The sequence below is a fragment of the Phascolarctos cinereus genome, unplaced genomic scaffold, assembly GCF_003287225.1.
Source record: "Phascolarctos cinereus isolate Bilbo 61053 unplaced genomic scaffold, phaCin_HiC Scaffold_1;HRSCAF=81, whole genome shotgun sequence".
Lineage (NCBI taxonomy): Eukaryota > Metazoa > Chordata > Mammalia > Diprotodontia > Phascolarctidae > Phascolarctos > Phascolarctos cinereus.
In genome coordinates this window covers 73,067,195-73,086,532 of record NW_027555514.1, presented here as the reverse complement: position 1 = coordinate 73,086,532, position 19,338 = coordinate 73,067,195, and positions in this window count along the sequence as shown.

The following is a 19,338-nucleotide window of genomic DNA, read 5'->3' as shown; positions in this document are numbered from 1 at the left end:
GTGTATACAACATATAAACACATGTTTATAAATATGTGCATGTACTACTCACTGAGCCAGAAGCATTGGGGGAGCACACAAAAAGTGGTCACCTTTTTTTTTCTGGTTAGCGATAAAACGGGGCGGTTGGATTGGACCATCTGTAAACTTCCCTCTAAATCTTATATTGCTCTTTTAGTACTTGAGGATTTTAGTACTTCCATAGAATGGCCAAATCTATAAGCTCATGACTGTGTCAAGTGCAGCTTGGGGGTGCAGTGGACAGAGTGCCAGACCCGAAGTTAGGAAAACTCATCTTCCTGAGTTTGAATCTGGCTTCAGACACTTACTAGCTATGTGACCCTAAACAAGTCACCTAACCCTGTTTGCCTCAGTTTCCTCATCTGTAAAATGAACTAGAGAAGAAAATGGCAAACCCCTCCATTATCTTTGCCAAGAAAACCCCAAATGGGTTCACAAAGAGACGGACATGACTGACATGACTGAATAGCAACAGGCGTTTAATAAATTTTTGCTGATTATCTCTATAACCCTAGCATTTAGATACTTCATTTATATTTTATCACTGTAACAATGATTATAATTATTATGTTAATATAAGGTAAAGTACAAAAAGCACTTTATAAACCTTATGGAATTATATTATTATTTTATTATTATATAATACTGTAAGATTGGTAAAGCACTTTACACATATTTGATCCTCAAAACAATCCTGTGAATTAGGTGCTATTTTTATCCCCATTCTACAGATGGGGAGATGAGGAAACTGAGAATGAGAGAGGTTAAGTTCTTGCTTAGCCCAGGGTCATGTAGTAAATGTATAAAGCAGGATTTAAATTCAGGTCTTCCTGACTCCAAGACCTTTGCTCTATTTTCCTGCCTCCTCGCTGTCTTGTTGGTGGTTCCCTGACCACAGGGACCACCTTTGACCTCTTTTCATATCTCTCAACAAGACCAATCCTGCTCTGTTTTGTCTAATGTTTTATTTTTTTCCTCCTTAACACTCTGCTGTCCCTCTAAAGACCTTCTCGGTGAGGCAGCAACCAGTCTCAAACACCCTCTGGGCACAGTGCTGGACACAAGGAGCTAGGTTTGAGCCTTTCTGGGCCATCGATAAAATGAGGATGATAATACTTTCAATATCTACCTGACAGCTTTGTCATGAGGAAAGCATTCTGAAAACTTTAAAACCTAATGAAAATATGAAGTATTAGCATGTATGTAAAGCACCTTATATATTTCTAAATGCTATATAAATGTCAGTTGTTATCATTAACATTACTATTATTAGCCAAACATTCTGTTATGAAACACAGTGATTTAATCACAATAGAAAAATCACTGACTAAGATTTGAGCTTCTCTTCAAATCAGCCACTGACTAGTCCTGTGATCTTGGGAAAGTCATTACATATCTAGCAACTCAGATTCTTCCACTTTAAAACAATCAATCCCCCTACATATTTATTTAGATCTTCTTAGAACTTCTCTCATAAGAAAAGAGGTAACTTGGAATTACGGACCAACCTTGTAGCCAAGAAGTTCCAGGGCCAAGGTCCATCCCACACATATACACATTCATCCACACACTGACTCTGGAACTCTTAACCTCTCAGTGCTCCAGGACCTAAAGGCTAGGGCTAGGAGATTCTCTAACATGCAGAGAAGATAGCAACCTGCATTGGTAGAAGAAGTTTCCTCACCTGAGAGTCCCTGATAGTAATGAAATCATAGAGGTAGTCTCTATCTCTGTGGGCTCTGCCTAAGTCACTTTCCTAAGCTATTCATCATCTACCTTTCCTACTTCTTCTTTCTCCTTCTGTTACATGAGCCTTCTTGCTATGCTTTTTTAAAAAGAACAATTTGTTTTATTTTTCTCAACTACATGTAAAAATAATTTTTACATTCATCTTTTATAATTTTTGACTTCCAAATTCTTTTCCTCTCTTCCTTTCTTATTTCCTCCTTGAGAAGGCAAGCACTTTGATACAGATTTTATATGTGCAGTCATGTAAAACATATTTTCATATTAGCTGTGTTGCAAAAGAGAAAAGGAAGGAAGGAAGGAAGGAAGGAAGGAAGGAAGGAAGGAAGGAAGGAAGGAAGGAAGGAAGAAGGAAGGAAGGAAGGAAGGAAGGAGAAGGAAGGAAGGAAGGAAGAAGGGAAGGAAGGAAGGAAGGAAGGAAGGAAGGAAGGAAGGAAGGAAGGAAGGAAGGAAGGAAGGAAGGAAGGAAGGAAGGAAGGAAGGAAGGAAGGAAGGAAGGAAGGAAGGAAGAAGGGAAGGGAAGGGAAGGGAAGGGAAGGGAAGGGAAGGAAGGGGGAAAGGGAAGGAGAAGGGAAGGGAAGGAAGGGAAGGGAAGGGAAGGAAGGGAAGGGAAGGAAGGGAAGGGAAGGGAAGGGAAGGGAAGGGAAGGCAAGGGAAGGGAAGGGAAGGGAAGGGAAGGGAAGGGAAGGAAGGGAAGGGAAGGGAAGGGAAAGGGAAAGGGAAGGGAAGGGAAGGGAAGGAAGGAAAGGAAAGGAAAGGAAAGGAAAGGAAAGGAAAGGAAAGGAAAGGAAGAAACACAGAAAGAGAATGAAAGAGAAAAGAAGAAAGAAAATAAAAACAAATGAATTTTTAAAAGTATGCTTTGATCTATATGCTGACTCTATTGGTTCTTTCTCTGGAGGTAGATAGAATTTTTCATCATAAGTCCTTTAGAATCAACTTAGAGCTTTGTATTGGTGAGAATAGCTAAGTCTTTCATAGTTGATCATCATACAATATCGCTGTTGCCATGTACAATGAACTCCTGGTTCTGCTCACTTCACTTTTGCATCAGTTCATAGAAGTCTTCCCAGGTTTTTCTGGAACCTCTTGCTGTTCTTCATACCCAGCATTCCATGTCCCGTCTTTTCCTTTGCTCAAAGGTACAGCCTTCGCACTGGCTGTACCCCTTTCCCAGAATGTGCTCCTTCACCTCTGGCTCATAGAATCTCTTGCTTCCTTCAAGACTCAGGTGAAACATTACCTTCTGCTTAAGACATCCTCTGGTTGCCCCAAACACTATTACCTTCTCTCCCTAAATCCCCTCATCTTTATTTTGTATTTATTCTGTATACAAACCCATAGTTACATGTATATGTATCCACACACATTGTGTCTTCCTTCACAATGGATGTGAGCTCTTTGAACAAAATGAATCATTTCATTTTTGTCTTTATGTCTGCAGGGGCTAGTACAATGCCTGCTACAGAACATGTGCTTAATAATAAGTTTGTCAAATGTTTGGTTTCTTCATATTGTACTAGTAACAGCCATTGTTCACCTCAAATGTACCAGTGTTCTTGGCTTTTACTTCTCCCAGGAGTAGTCCTCTTCCATATCACTTTCTCTGAAAGGCAAAATCTCCCCCTTTCCATCTGCTAAACCACAGCCATTCCTTAAGTCAGAGGCCTCCTGACTTAAGTCCTCCTTCCTACACAAGACACTTAATCATTCTTGGTGAATTATTTAAGGAAACATGCCTTCCCCTCAAGTCCCAATTAAGTTTTCCAATAATAATGTGGGTGAAGGCAGGCAGGGGGCTAAAAGAATAAATACCTCATCTCCACCAAAAAAAAAGACTAAACCTAAAATGGGGAGGAGGGGCGGGAAACATATGAAATTTTAAGTCCAGCATCTTTGTGTATGAGAATGATGTCCTACAGAGAGAGATGAGGCATTACAGAATGAAAAGAACACTGCAGTTAGAGTCAAACCTTCAGAATTTGAGTCCCATCTTCAATACTTTTTAGTTATATGATCTGTTGCTGAGTTGTTTTCCAAGTTATGTCCGACTCTTTGTGACCCCATTTGGGGTTTTCTCAGCAAAGATACTGGAGTGATTTGTCATTTCCTTCTCCAGCTCATTTGACAGATAAGGAAACTGAGGTAAAAAAGGGTTAAGTGATTTGCCCAGGGACATATAGCTAGTAAGTATCTGAAGCTGGATTTGAACTCAGGTTCTCCTAACTTCAGGGTGGGCACTCTATCCACTGTACCATCTAGCTGCCCCTCAACACTTATTACTTACATGATTTAGGGCCTGACCCTCAGTTTCCCTATCAGTATGACAGGAATAATAACGTTTATTACTTACAGGTTTGTTGTAAGAAAACCACTTTATAAAACTGCGTATTCCACAAATACAAATTAATGTCATCATCACCATTATTATTAGAAAGAAAACATGTGCCCAGTGAATGTGCAACAGCTGCTTCCCAACAGCAGCTAACTAATGCCTAATCATCTTCAATCAGTCCATTGATAGGAGTCTCTTGCACTGGGACTTCTGTTCACAAATCATTTGGCATATTTAATTTTCTTCATTAGCAACTCTAATCAATCATCAATAAACAAGCATTTATTAACTATATTGAGTGTGCCAGGTATTGTTCTAGGTGCTGGGATCACAAAGACAATGAATGGAATAATTGCTGTGTTAGTTTGTTATTTCTAATATAGCTTTGAGTATATAAGTATTCATATAGATATATGAAGAGAATAAATGCAAATAAGTACATGGTAGTTAAATACCAAGTAGTTTGGATTGGAGGCACTATCTCTTGAGGAGATCATAAGAGGCTTTCATGCAGATGATTCTTAAATGCATCTTGAAGGAAGAGAAGAATTCTATGGGGTGGAGGTAAGAAGAGAGTACATTCCAGGCACAGAGCACAGCCAGTGCAAAAGCATGGAAATTGGAAATGGGATGGGATGCCGGTTTGGATAGATCACAGAGTATGGAAAGGGGGGTTAATACACTGACTTGGAAAGCCAAGCTGAGGCCAAATCACAAAAGGCTTTAAAAATCAAAAGACAAGTATATTTTATTTTATTCTAGCTCACTGGCATCAAACTCAAATAGAAACTGGGAGCCACTAAACCATTCATAAGGATCCCTGACAGCTGCATATTAACTTAGAAAACCACATATTAATATGATTTATGTTTTATTGTATTTTTCTTTCTTTTGTTAAATTTTCCCAATTTCATCTTAATCCGGCTCTTTCAGCACTCAGGAGTGTTATGGGCCCCAACTTGCAGGTTTCACCCCTCAGAGGAAATTGGGAGCTACTACAGTGTACTGAGTAGGGGAGTGACATGAGTAGATCTTCTATTAGAGGAAAGCATTTTAGTAGCAGTATATAGACCAGGGGAAAAGATTTGAGACAAGGATGCCATTGAAATAATCCTGATGACAAGGGCTGAGAGCCTAAATTAAGGTGGTAGATAAGTGAGAAGCTTACTTGAGAGAGATTGTGGAGGTAGAAACAGCACTATTTGGCAATTGATTGGGTATGTGGGGTGAAGGAAAGTGAGAAGTAGATATTAATGCTAAGGTTATGGACCTGGAAAACTAGAATGATGGTAGTGCCTTTGACAGAAATAGGGAAGTTTGGAAGAGAAGTATACTGAGGTGGGAAAAAAGAAAAAGAGTTCTGACAGGTTAATTTGAGATGTTTCTGTGGCACCCAGTTTAAAATGCCTAGTAGGATACTGATAAGCTCCTTGAGGGCAGGGGCTGTCTTTTGCCTTTCTTTCTATCCCCAGCACTTAGCATAGTGCCTGGCACATAGTAGGTCCTTAAGACATGTCTATTGAGTAATTTACTGAAGGTCAGAGGAGAGACTTGGGCTGACAATATAGATTTAGAAGTTATCTTCATAGAGATAATAATTGGTAACTTCATCCTTTCCCAAGAGAGAAAATGTAGAGAGAGAAAATGCCCCAGGACAGAATCCTGGGGAACACTCACAGTTAGAGGATGTGATATAGATAATGAGGATGAATTCAGTAATGAACATAGAGAAGTATTCAGTTAAGTAGGAGGACAACCAGGAGAGAGCAGTGTTACCAAAAAAACAGAAATGAACAAGTGTACAGTCAGAGGTCAGGGCCAACAGTGTCAAATGCAGTAGACAGACAGACAGACAGACAGACAGATAGATAGAAACACAAATAGATAGATAGATGGTGGAAGGAAGGAAGGAAGGAAGGAAGGAAGGAAGGAAGGAAGGAAGGAAGGAAGGAAGGAAGGAAGGAAGGAAGGATAGATGGGTAGACAAATAATCTATGTGTATGTCTCTATTTTTGCATCACTTTTTTCCCATTTCAATTATTTCTGTTTTCTACCCCCTTCCCCCAATCCTTTGCTCCCAAAGGACATCCATGACTTCTCCAATTGCCAAATGTGATATCTTTTTTCAATCCTTGACCTCCTGATAATGTTTACTAGATTCTCTCTCCTCAACCATCAGCTTTTTTAAAAGTTTTAAAAGATATTTTACTTAATAATCACTTAATTCTCTCTGTCCCAACTCTGCCCCTTCCTATTCCCACACCACTGAAGAAGAAAAATGAAAATTCCTATAACAAATATGCGTAGTTAAGGGAATCAAATTCCCATACTGGAAAACTCTGTCCTCATTTGGTTTCCATCATTCTGCTTTCTTACAGTTCTCCTAGACCTCTGGCTATTCCTTCTCTATCTTAGTCACTGCATCCTTCTCAGCCCCCTGCCCTTCAGATGATGACATTCCTCAGGGTTCTGATCTTGGCATGCTTCTATCTCTACATTATCTCCCTTAGCAGTCCCATCCATTTCCATGGCTTCAACTACTAAATCTGTAAGTTCAGACCTAATACATCTGCAGCTGTCTCCTGGATATCCAACTGGGAGAAAAATTGGAGTAACAGGCAAAGAACCAAGCCAGACATTCAAATGCTGGGAGATATTTACTGGAACTAAAGTATGAGGCAAGGGCTCATTTATAGGGATATTCAATCCAATCTTATAAACATTTAGTAAGCACCTACTATGTGCAAAGTATTGTGCTATATGCTGGTGACACAAGGACAAAACTAAAAGTAATTTATACCTTCAAGGAGTTTACAATGTTTTGGGTGATTAAAACACACATACATACCTGCATACACATGCTTGCACGTTCATACATACACAAAGATAATTAGATAAGGACTGAGTGAACACTAACTAGGGAGATCAAAACAAATTGCCTGTAGGAGGTGACATGACCTAAACCAGAAAGAGAAGTTGTCTTTGGTGAGATCCTTTGGTTCTCACCTAAGAATCTTATCACTGGGGTTACAAAGAAAAAGAAATGAAATAGTCCCTAACCTCAAGGTCCTTATTCAGTAAGAAGGAAAAAAAATGTACACATAGGAAATAAATGTACGAAAATATATGTATGTATACACATATACACACAGGAAATACAAGATAATTTTAGCAGAGAATGAAAGAGAGAGACTGGCAGCAGGAAGGGGAGGAAATAAGAGGAAGGAAATAAGCTTTTATTAAGCACCTACTATGTGCCAGGCAGGATCAGATCCAGGGGTAGGGAAACTGCGGCCTTGAATCCATATGTGGAGTGTTCCCCAGGGTTTTGTCCTGAGACATCTTCTCTCTCTACATTTTCTCTTTTGGTAACTTCATCCTTTCCCATGGGTTTAATTATTATCTCCACGAAGATAACTTCTGCATCTATATTGTTAGCCCAAGTCTCTCCTTTGACTTCAGTAAGTTAGTCACAGACATTTCTTAAGCACCTACTATGTGCCAGGCACTGTGCTAAATGCTGGGGATAGAAAGAAAGGCAAAATACAATTGGATTCCATCAAAGGATTGCACTTGAGGACCTAGAGGACCACATGTGGCCTAGAGGCCACAGGTTCTAACTTTAGCTTTGGTAATTGGTTAGCTAAGTACCACAATGCATAGATACCTGGATTTAAAATCAGCAGTGTGACCTTAGGCAAGTCACTTAACCTCTCTTTGCCTCAGTTTCCTCTTCTGTAAAATGAAGATTGAAAATAACAATAGCATTACCTCCCAGGGTTAATGTAAGGATCAAATAAGATAATATATCTAAAGTGCTCATTAACATACTGCTTGGCAAATAGTAAACACTACATAAATTTTACCTATTATTATTATTGTTAATGTTAGTATGAATGCGCATTAAATTTGGGGGCTAACTAGATATTCTTTTGGGATACTGTTTGAATCTATAAGTTCTTTCATAATTGCATCATAGAAATTGAAGATACTTTCTAATCATTATAGGATTAATATTGGATTCTCTGGAATAATTTATTTCAAGTTATGGCAATGATTTGTTACTTTTGACAACAACAGTTCAGCAGGTATAAATCTAATTAATAGAGGTTTATTTCATTGTTATCATTACTTTAGAAAAAGGGGGGAATAATCCAGCCTTGAAGACATACACTTGTGATCCCAGCTATGAACCAATCAATAAAAATTTATTAAATGACTACAATGTGCCAGGCACTATGCTAAGCTCTACAAAGCTCACAGATAGAAAGAAAGGATACAAAGGCAAAAGACAGTTCCTGCCCTCACAGAGCTCATGGTCTATTAGGGGAAATAACACATAAAAAGAAGTTGAAAAGTCCATGGAGTAACCAGGGTATCTAGTTCCCAGGCATGATGAAAATGTAGCTGGACAAAAAATGATGATCTGGCTTCACTGGGCTTCCTCCTTAGATAGAAGATCTGGGAGGAGTTTTCTCCAATATCCACCCTCCACCCTCTCCATTCAGAGGGAAGGAAGCATTCTGGGGTCAGGGGCTACTGAGGAAGTGAGAGCCAAAACTGATACAACCTTGTAGAAAGATGAGTTCCTGGAGACGATGATGACAAAGTCCAGTAGAGCCTAGCTACTGAGGAGGATGAAGTTAGAGGAGGAGCCACAGAGGGATAAGCTTATCAGATGTCCATCCAAAGTCCAGAATCAATACGGTAAGCTCTTGGGAAAGGGGAGCTGGGGAGAAACTAGGTCGCCTAAATAGGGGCAAACCAGTCCAAGTAAAAAATGGAGTTTTACCAAGTAAGATCAAGTCTACAAGTAGCCCTTGTACTTCCAACCTAGGCAGAATCAGAAGACCAATTCTCAAAAAAAAAAAAAGTGGGGAGTAGGAGGAATAAACCAAGGCTCCTGGTTACTAGAACTGGAGCAAGGTCAAAAGAAAGATCAGCAGCAAAGTTGTCTTGATGCCAAACCAGTGATCTACTGCCCTATGGCTGTTTTATATCCACCACAGGGAGAGAACATTGGTCCCAGAGTGGAGGGCAGGGCTGAATTTACAAGTGGGGGTTAAATGGTCCCACCTGTGGTCAAGGGAGGGGGTTGGTTCAGGAGCCTGGATCATATAGGGCATTATAGGTCATTATAGATCTAACATCTTTACCAAGCACTTTTCCCAAATGGGGTCACAAAGAGTTGGACACAACTGAAACAACTCGACAACAATAACAACATATCACTTCAAGGTCTACAGATGCTTTTCCTCACAACACTGTGAGACTAATAGTGCAAATATCATGAGATCATAACATGTGAATAATCTATGATTTCATCAACAAAGAGAATTCCTGGTGTAAGAACTCTCCCAAGGTGGATCTAAAATGCTACATTTTAGTAAATTAGTCTTAGGCACATAAAGGTCAAGGGACTTGCTCAGGGTCACACAGCAAGTAAGGGTCAGAAGTGGGATCTGAATATAGAGCTTTCTGACACCAGGCCCAGGGCCCTATCTGCTACACCAAACTGCCTCTGAAAGCTAAGGATTTGCCACGACTACTGGGTATCAGAGTCAGGATTCAAACTCTGGTCTGACTCCAAGCTCAGTTCTCTTTCCATCATATGCTTTGGCAACCATAAACACATGTCTTATCTTTACTGCAGATATCGGCTTATATTAGGATTGCTAAACCTGGCTTCTGACTGTGGAATACACAAAGCATTAAATTTAAACATCCTAAAGAAACTGCAAAACTGCATACATTTCCATGTATTTACATATCAGGAAAGAACAAGTGACTTGAAACAGAAGATTAGCCTGGAAAAAAGTATAAGCAGAAACCCAGTTCACAAATTTGCTAATTGCTTTTATTGGCTGCGGACATTAGTTTCTATTTGATCTTCTGCTGTGGTATAGGTGATTACTGGGAGGTCAGTCCAGTGCAAATCTACTTTGTAGGAGTTTCCTCTAGAAGTACTTTTTGTGACTTTAGGCATGATTTTCTCTCTCTGCTCCTCTCACTGATACCATGGTAAGGAAGGTAGGGCAGGGGAATTGTGGTGAGCAGGAAGGCGGCTGTGGCTGTCCATGAACCCAAGGGTTCTATCCTCAGTCCCAACAATGGGACTAACTAAAATTAGCCCCTAAAAATTGGGGAGAGCAGGGCTTTATGCTGCTATTTATAGATTGGCCCATTATATTTTTGTAGTAGTGGTATATCCCTACGGAGAGGGGTCAGGAGGGAGAGACTCAGAGATAGGGAAAGAGAGAGAGAGAGAGAGAGAGAGAGAGAGAGAGAGAGAGAGAGAGAAGAGAGAGAGAGAGAGAGAGAGAGAGAGAGAGAGAGAGAGAGAGAGAGAGAGAGAGAGAGAGAGAGAGAGAGAGAGAGAGACAGGCAGCCAGTAAGACAAAGAACAGAGGTAAGGCCTCTTTATGTCAAAGCAGTGTAGATATGGGTGTCTGATCTACCTGAGTGACTCCTGGGAGTGCTCTAAGGATATCTTGTACCCTGAGTCAGGCTGCCAAGTGTTCTGAACTCTTGGGCACAGACAACATGCAAGAGTTTGTGTGTGTTAAAAAGTCAGTCCTAACAACACCTCCTTTCTCTGTTGGGCTTGCCTCCATTGGAGGTACTGAGAGGCTGGCACATCTGTAGTCTGGGTTTGGGTAAATTTCTTGGATTGACTCCTCTGGTTGAATTTTGATTTCCCTTAGAAAAGTTTCCACTTGCTAGTTTCTGAGTGGACTTGAAGTCACAGGTTCACATTTCTGTGCCTCAGTTGCCTTTTTAAAAGATTCAGATAGGTCAGTTTCCAATTGGGTTTCTTTATTTTATCTCTTAAAGCAAAAAAGCTTTAAGGTTCTTATAAAGGCATTACTATCACCCACGTACCCATGTATGCATTATTATAAATCACACTGACATATTCAGTAAATAAGTGCTTGTATGTACTGAATTGGGGAGTACAGACAACTAGTAGATAGATGTGTAAAATAAGAGACACTGTGGTGCAGTAGAAAGATCCCTGGACTTGTAGTCAAAAGAGATGGGTTCAAATCATTGTTCTGTCAGTTACTACACATATGACCTTGGGGCAATCATATTCCTTCTTAACAAAAAAAAAATTGACTAGGTCATAGCAGATAACCTCTGAGATTCGTTCCAGCTTCAACAGTCTGTAATGGCTTTGAATTACAAGAGGAAATGCCCAAGGGATGATAAGTAGCCTTCATTATCTAGAACAGTGTCATCAACAACATTTATATTATAATAATAACAGCTAGTATTTGTGTAGCAATTCAAGGTTTGCTAGTGCTTCATCATGCTAATTGATTTAATCCTCACAACAATTCTGGGAGGCAGGTGCTATTATTATCCCTGTTTTACAGATGAGGAAACTGAGGCAAACAGAGATTAACTGACTAGACCAAAATCATGTGGCTGGTGGCTCAGTGGGTAGAGCACTGGGTCTGGAGTCAGGAAGACCTGAGTATGAATCCAGCCTCAGATACTTCCAACTTTGTCACCCTGGGCAAGTCACTTAACCTCTGATTGCCTGACAAAAAGGATCCACTAGAGAAGGAAAAGGTGAACCACTCTGATATCTTTGCCAAGAAAACCCCGTGGATAGATCACGGCATGCTATGATCCAAATAACTTGCCAAGGATCATACAGCTATTAAATGTCTGAGGCAGGATTTGAATTCAAGCTTTCCTGACTCCAGACCTGACATTCTAACCACTGACTATACCGCCTCACATTCAGAGAATCCACAAACATCTCAATGACTGCACAGTCCTTCTGAGATTGTTCAACATGGCACTTCCACAAGCTTTGGTTTGGCTGTAAAAGCTACAAGTCACCTTCATAGATGTTCAACCATGTCTTTTAATAAATTGGTTACTTAAAAAAAAAAAGTAATTGAGTTCAACATTTCAAGAAAAGAAATACTGTAGTCAAAATTATGATTCAGTAATATGATTTTTGCTTGTGTGTGCAAATTAGATTTCAGTCCATACTCAGGAAAAATCAAAAGTGTAAAAAATGTGTATTGCTCAAACTATGGCATGCAGTTGTATAGGTAATTCAATAATTTAGTATATCAGTACACGTCTTTAACATGGAGTCAGTCTTCATTTGAATTTCTTTATATTTATCTGGAATGGCTAAACATGAAATGGGCTTATAATTAAATAAGGGGAAAGAAGGATGACTTTCATTTGAAAAATTTTACAGTACTTTCACTTATATAACCTGCAAACATATACATACACACACACAATCCAATTTTTTCAAGTCAATACTCTTCCAGTGAAGCATCTGTGTCTATGAATCATGAAAGAAGGGAACAATTAAACCCCTATTATGTGCCAGGTACTGTGCTAAGCACTTTATAAATATTTCATTTGACCGTCACAATGACCTTGAGATGTGGATGCTATTATTATCTCCAATTTACAGTAGAGGAAACTGAGGCAGACACAAATTAAAATGACTTGCCCAGAATCACACAGCTAGTAAATATGTGACACTAGATTTGAATTCAAGTCTTCCTAACTCCAGGTTCAGCACTCTATGGATAACCAACACTAACAGTCAAAACTACAAGTGACAAAAAGAGTAATGGAGAATATACACAGTGGAGATGAGTAGGCTGTGGCATCTTAGCAATAGTAACCTGTATTTAAGAAGTGGCATAAAAGTTATCACCCAGGAAAGGTAAGATCAGAAAAGTGAGCCAGTCATGCAGCAAGAGGGAAGAGTAACAGACGTGTGGTCCAGGTGCTGCACTAACACGACAGTTTTCAAAAACAAAACAAAACAAAAACGAAGAGAAATTCTCCTGAACACCAGAGGACAATTTATAAAGGGTCTATAGGAGAAGGACAGGAGTAGAAAGTATAGGTATCTTCCCATCTCACCCACTGATGAGATCACGGATCTGCAGAAGGATTGAATTACTGAAACATGTACAGACCAGACAAGGTGGAGAAAAAGGGACCAATAAAGGTAATTCTATATTTGTCCAAATCTAAGATCATAGCAAAGAAGAAGGGCTAGAATGAGCTCAGAAATATATAGGATTTGGTTATCCATTGGGGACAAAGGGCAAAAGAAAAAGAGGGATCAGAGATGTGCTCAAGGTCAAAGTTGTGAAGGACTGGTCATAAATCAAGCATATTAAATGACAAAGTAGGATTACGAAAAAGGAGCTAAAACCAGCCCAGAGGGAAAATATTGTACACAGCACGTCTGGATACATTCATCTCATGGAAATATAATTCTTTGATACAAAGCAAAATGTTGGTATAAAAACATAAACTAAACCCAAAACTATAAAAAGCAGTTCCCCTTACCTTCCAAAGAGCAACAAAACACCTCTGTACTATTCTGTACTGTGTTTTGACTGTCTAGATATTACACAGCAAACCAGATGAGTTGTACATATTGGTCCCAATTCAGTCTGCTGGTCACATGTAGCCCAGTCGGGTCCTTAGGGGGAAAACAAACTAGGGATATACTACAGGGCCCCATTGTCTCAAAATGTGACACTGTTTATGGTGACATTGTCTTGTTACCAGAAATAATTCTCTTTCTTTTTCCAAAAGAGCCATTTGTTTTCCAAGATGAGATCTCTGGCTTTCTAATATCTTTCAAACAATGCCTCAGAGTTCTGAGCAGCAGCAACTTACATTCTTAGGACCTTAACATAGTTTGATCATTCTTTTTTTTTTGAACATGAGACTCCTTTTCATGCCAAAAATAATTGATATAGGCTGAAAATGTAATTGAAAAATGAGTATCTAGGGAGTTGATTTAGGATTCACTTAGGGCCTCACCAATGATTCTGCTTTAAATAAACGCATGTATTTAAATCTAACTGGAATCTAAAATTTTCCTCAAGTTCCAGCAAGGATGCAAAACATTCCTGAGGTATCAAAGAAGCAAAGTATTCATTTCCATCACTGCAAGTTTACAAAATTCTTCCCTTCATGATGTTTATTTGTAACTCCGATACTTAACACGGTGCTTGACACACAGTAAGAGTTTAGTTTTTTTTTTAATTTTTTATTTTTACTTCAAAGCCCCTTTAAATAGGGGCAGCCAGGTGGTGCAGTAGATAGAATGCTAGGCCTGGAGTCAGAAGGACCTGAGTTCAAATGCAGCCTCAGACATTTACTAGCTGTGTGGCCCTGGGCAAGTCACTTAACTCCATTTCCCTCAGTTTCCTCATCTGCAAGATGAGCTGGAGAAGGAAATGGCAAACCATTGCAATATCTTTGACAAGAAAACCCCAAATGGGGTCACAAAGAGTCAGACAAAACTGAAACGATTCATCAACAACAATTTCTTATAGTCCACAGCACTGTAACATTCTTCTAGTATGAGAATTATCCCCAAAAAAATCCACTTTAAAATGAACCAAAATATTTCACATCATCTTAAAAACATTCATGTTCTTCTAAATTTAGTCCTAGAATTGGTTAAAAGAGCTGATTTTTTTAAAGACTTATTTCAGACTTGTTACTGAAAATAGTCAATATGAGAGACATTGAATAAAACTGAGAAATCACAAGTAAAGCCTTCACTGGCCTTAGAGTTTTGAGAAAAATAGGTAACATTCCCATATGGACTCTGCAAAATGTAGTTAGCAACACTTACTTATAAAGGGTGCAATGCTATTAACATTGAAAATAATTGCTGTAAAGAGCATGGTCAAATCTTGAGAATTACACCCAACCTCAAATTTGGATTTTGTCTCTTAAATCTGAATATAGGAGTCATTGTTGCCTATTGCCAACACGTATTGATAGAGAGCTAGAGAGATGAAATCCAGAGCAAGATTTATGCACATTCAGAAAGAATGGCAGAGGAAAGCATAAAGGGGGGCCAAAAAAAAAAAGTCAATGGAAAATAAATGCCAGAACAATAAGTCTTTTTCACATGGATATCAAGCCTGTCAGGCTCATGGTAATCCCCACTTTAACACATCTGTGAGAGCTACAGGCCCATAATTGTAGTCCATTCCCTCGGATCTGTACATTGTCCTCATTTTAAATGTGCTCAAGGGAGAACTTCTGTAACAGTCAGATCTTTATGCTCCAAGGACAGTGTTCTTACGTTAAAAAAAAAAACTGCTCAGTTACACATCGTTTTGAGATGTTGAACTGTTACTAATATCAACAATGCCTGGCTGCTCTTTTTGACTGGAGGAAAAAGCAGTAAGATGTTTCAATGCTCCAAAGAGGAGATGCTTTCCCTAATCAGCTCAGAGAGTGTGATTCCCCAGGCCACCCTCCACACGAGATACTGCAGTGCCTGCATACAAGAGAGATGGAAGGAGGGAATTTTCATCTGATACCTAGTTACCAAATTCTTCAGTTAGAGATTACAACACCTAAACACTGACGAAATCATGTCACTTGGCTCTCCAACTCACAGACAGGCAGCCGAATTCAGATGATAATAATAACTGACATTTATAGGATGCTTTATAGTTCACAGGGATCTTTATGTGTTATCTTAGTAAACCCTGCTGTAACAAAGGAGGCATCAGGCTTTTCTTGAGAAGGATGAAAGCAAACTAGGAAACTATAATATATACACAGTCAAGGCACAGGCACTTATTTGGTAAAATTTCAGCAGATGAAAACACGGAGGCAAATCTCCCTCTGTGAATATGCTAAGTTTTGAGAGATGGGAAGCAAAGAATATGAAATGCATCCACACTTACACATATGTATATACAAGTGTACATATATTTATACATGTAAATATGTATTTATTTATACATGCAAACATGTACACATACAGTACGTGCAAAATATAAATTCCTCCTCTCCTAAAGGAGGCAGCTGATGGTACAGTGGTTAGACATTGGGTCAGGAAGGTCAGAATGATTTGAATTCGAATCTAGTCACAGACATTTAATAGCTATATGACCTGGGTTAGTCATTTAACCTCCATCTGCCTTAGTTTCCTCAGTGATAAAATGGAGATAAAAATAGTACCTATCCCTTAGGGTTGTTATAACGATCGAATGAGATATCTGTAAAAAGTGCTAAGTATAGTGCCTGGTACATACTAGGACCTATCTAAAACTGTTTATCCCTTTTCCTTTCCCCCTTTCCTAAAAACATTACTACATCCCCATTATTACCTTATCACCTTCTTTCACTACAGACCCCTAGCACACAGAAGGCACTTAAATGCTGGTGCTTGATTAATCTCTTCCAATTCCTGTAGGGGCCATCTCCGGGTCATCCTGATCTATATCTTGCCACTGGAGCCAGATGGCTCTGGAGGAGAAAATGAGGCTGGTGACTTTGCACAGCCTGCCTCACTTAAATCCAATTCACTTGCAAGTCATAGCATCACCTCCATGATGTCATGGTCCTCTTCGAGAAGGGCAAACAACAACAACCAATTCCTCTACCAATTAGGGTCCCATTGCCAATCATCTTTCTTATCTAGCTCATATGCCCTGTCACAATTTGAACCCTGCCCTTCCTCTTCTCCACTGTCAATGTCCTAGGACATTAATTTTTAAAATATTAGGTTAATTACTAGGAGAAACTGGTTCCTTCAGTGCCTGTGAATCAAATTCATCAAAGAGTTAATGAGAGATGTTTTTCTTCCCTAGAAAAAGCAGCATTAAATGGTATTCCCATCATGGTAGATCTTCACTACTAGATTTTAATGTTCTACAGGCCCATTGTGGATTGCTGAATTTTAAAACTTAGCAATGATAATGCGAACACACTAACGTACATCGGACGGTTTACTGAGCTCGTTAATTTTGGTTAGTCGAGTTTTAATTGCAGCAGACCTAGAAATGAAATATGGAAGGGGCATGGAGGCATGCTTGTTACAGGCACAAGGTAGCAATGAGTGAGGAACCTCCTCCAATGACCTATCACTAGCTCTTCTCTCCCCACTGGAAATCTTCCTCCCACCTCGATTTGACCCTTGGCTGCAGCACATCCCAATTAGTAGTGGAAGAATGACTGAATGTGTAAGAAGAACATGAAGCCTAAAAGAAATGAAGTGGAAAGGGGAAAATGGAAAAGAGGAGGAGGAGGAAGAAGAACATGTCCCACATGCTTTTCACCCAGAGGGGGTGATATTTTGCTAGGCATTACATTTCATTCCGTGTAGTTTTAGTAAACCTGAGTCCTCTTCTCACTGTACCTAGGCGATTTCAAAGCAGAACTCTGAAATATTTGGGTAGGTGTAGAATTTCACAGGTTTACTGTAAAGAGGAATCACATCTTTTCACAATACTTCACAGAGGCTCCAGAATTCCATTCCGGGCTAGGCCATTGACCTTCCATGACCACAGACATCAAAAAGGATAAGTAGGCAAGAGGGTGGACAACAGAACTACCAGGTTCCATATGACCCTCTTAAGTCACCATTATGGCCTTGTCACTCCTACTAGGCTTTGAGGCCAGGGTATCAGGGACATCATCATGCTTTTGACTTTTTTGTCAAGAGCACCTAGCACAGTGCTTTACACAAAGCCAGTTGTGACTGATTGACCACTGGGAGATTCCCTGTCTGGATGTATCAGTGAAATGCCTTGAGGAAATATAGTAAAGTTCTCTGAAGTTCCCCCCTCCACCGCTAGGATGTGTACAGTACAGCCAAAAGCTGATACGTGTTCAAAGAAAAGAATATAAGCCTGAGAGTAAGGAGACCCTGGATTCTCACCCTAGCTTTGTCACTAACTTCTTGTTTGTCTTACAGAAAGTCATTTCACCTCTGGGCCTCAATTTACTAATCTATAAAAAGATGAAACTTAGCTCCTTTCCAGCTCTAAAAGTCTGGCATCCAAAGAGTTTTTTAAGGGCTCCTAACAGAGCAAACCTTAGGATGTGGACCTCAGGACAACTGTTCCATTGCAATTGAACATGAAATAATAGAGATAAATATACATTCTGTGCTAATGGTGATTCCAGATATACACCACCACCCCTCAATAAATCCAAATATTGTGTAAATAGGCTAAAAGCAGTTGTAATAGTCACTCCCTAGAACATGTCCTCTCAAATGTCCTAGCCCTATACCAGAGTGGAAGTAAAGATGCAGTGGAAAGTGCCCTGGGTTTGCAGTTTGAATAGATCATGTTTCAGTTCTCCGGTTCCTAGTTACATGACTACAGACAAGTCATAACATCATTGTGCCTCAGTTTCCTGATCTGAAAAATGAGTATAATGTTATTCACAGTACCTACTTCGCAGGACTGATGAGAGAAAGAGACAGAGACAGGAAGAGATAAAGAGAGATTTACCTGTGAGGTGAATGAGATAATGTATGTAAAATGCTAAAAAAGGAAAAAAAAAAAGCTAAAACCTACTAGCTACCAGGCACTGTGCTAAGCACTGAAGACCCAAAGAAGGGCAAAAACTAGTTCCTGCCCTGAAGGGATTTAAATTCTAGTAGGGGCCACAGATAAATGGTGGGTAACCTTAGACAGGGAAGTTCTTATTGATGAGAGGGGGTGGGCGGAGAGACCAGGGAAGCACTCTGGCAGAGGGAGCTATTTAGCCAAGTCTTGAGAAAATCCAGGGATTCTAAGTAGAGGCGAAGAGGGCATTCCACGTACAGGGGACAGTAAATAAAAAGGAGATGGAAAATGGAGCATTATGTTCAAAGAACAACAGACAGGCCCACATGGCTTGATCCTAGAGAGAGCAGAAGGATTATTTTTATCACTATATGATAATTATGTCTGTGACTAAAAGTAAGTGTTGAAGCCAGCACAAGTGCTATTTTCTTCAGCCCTTCCTTCCTACTTACCCACTTTTTTTTAGCTGTTCAAAAACTCCCCTTAAACATCCTTCCACCTGAATGTACATGGTCCCCATTTCCCAGTGTTGAAAAACAAACCATGTAAGTCTTAGAGTGTTTGGTGCTTTCTCTAGGACTCTTGCAGCATATTTCTGAGACCTTGGGGAAGGGGTAGAAATGCATTCACCCAAACAGATTCCAATCTTGTTTTAAAAAAGGTGAATTAGCCATAGAAACCACTGCCTTCTGTTTATTTGCCCGTATTTCCCAGCATTAATACCTGGGAGAGTTATATCATGACTTTGTGTTACAAACCTGTCAATGGCTGATTTAAGACTTAAAAAGAAGCAAAAATCCAGACAGTTATATGAATGCAGATATAGCTTCAGACTCCCTCCTGAGGCCTTCTGTGATTTTTTTTTCCCACTCAGGACCCCATGAAGGCTAAGAC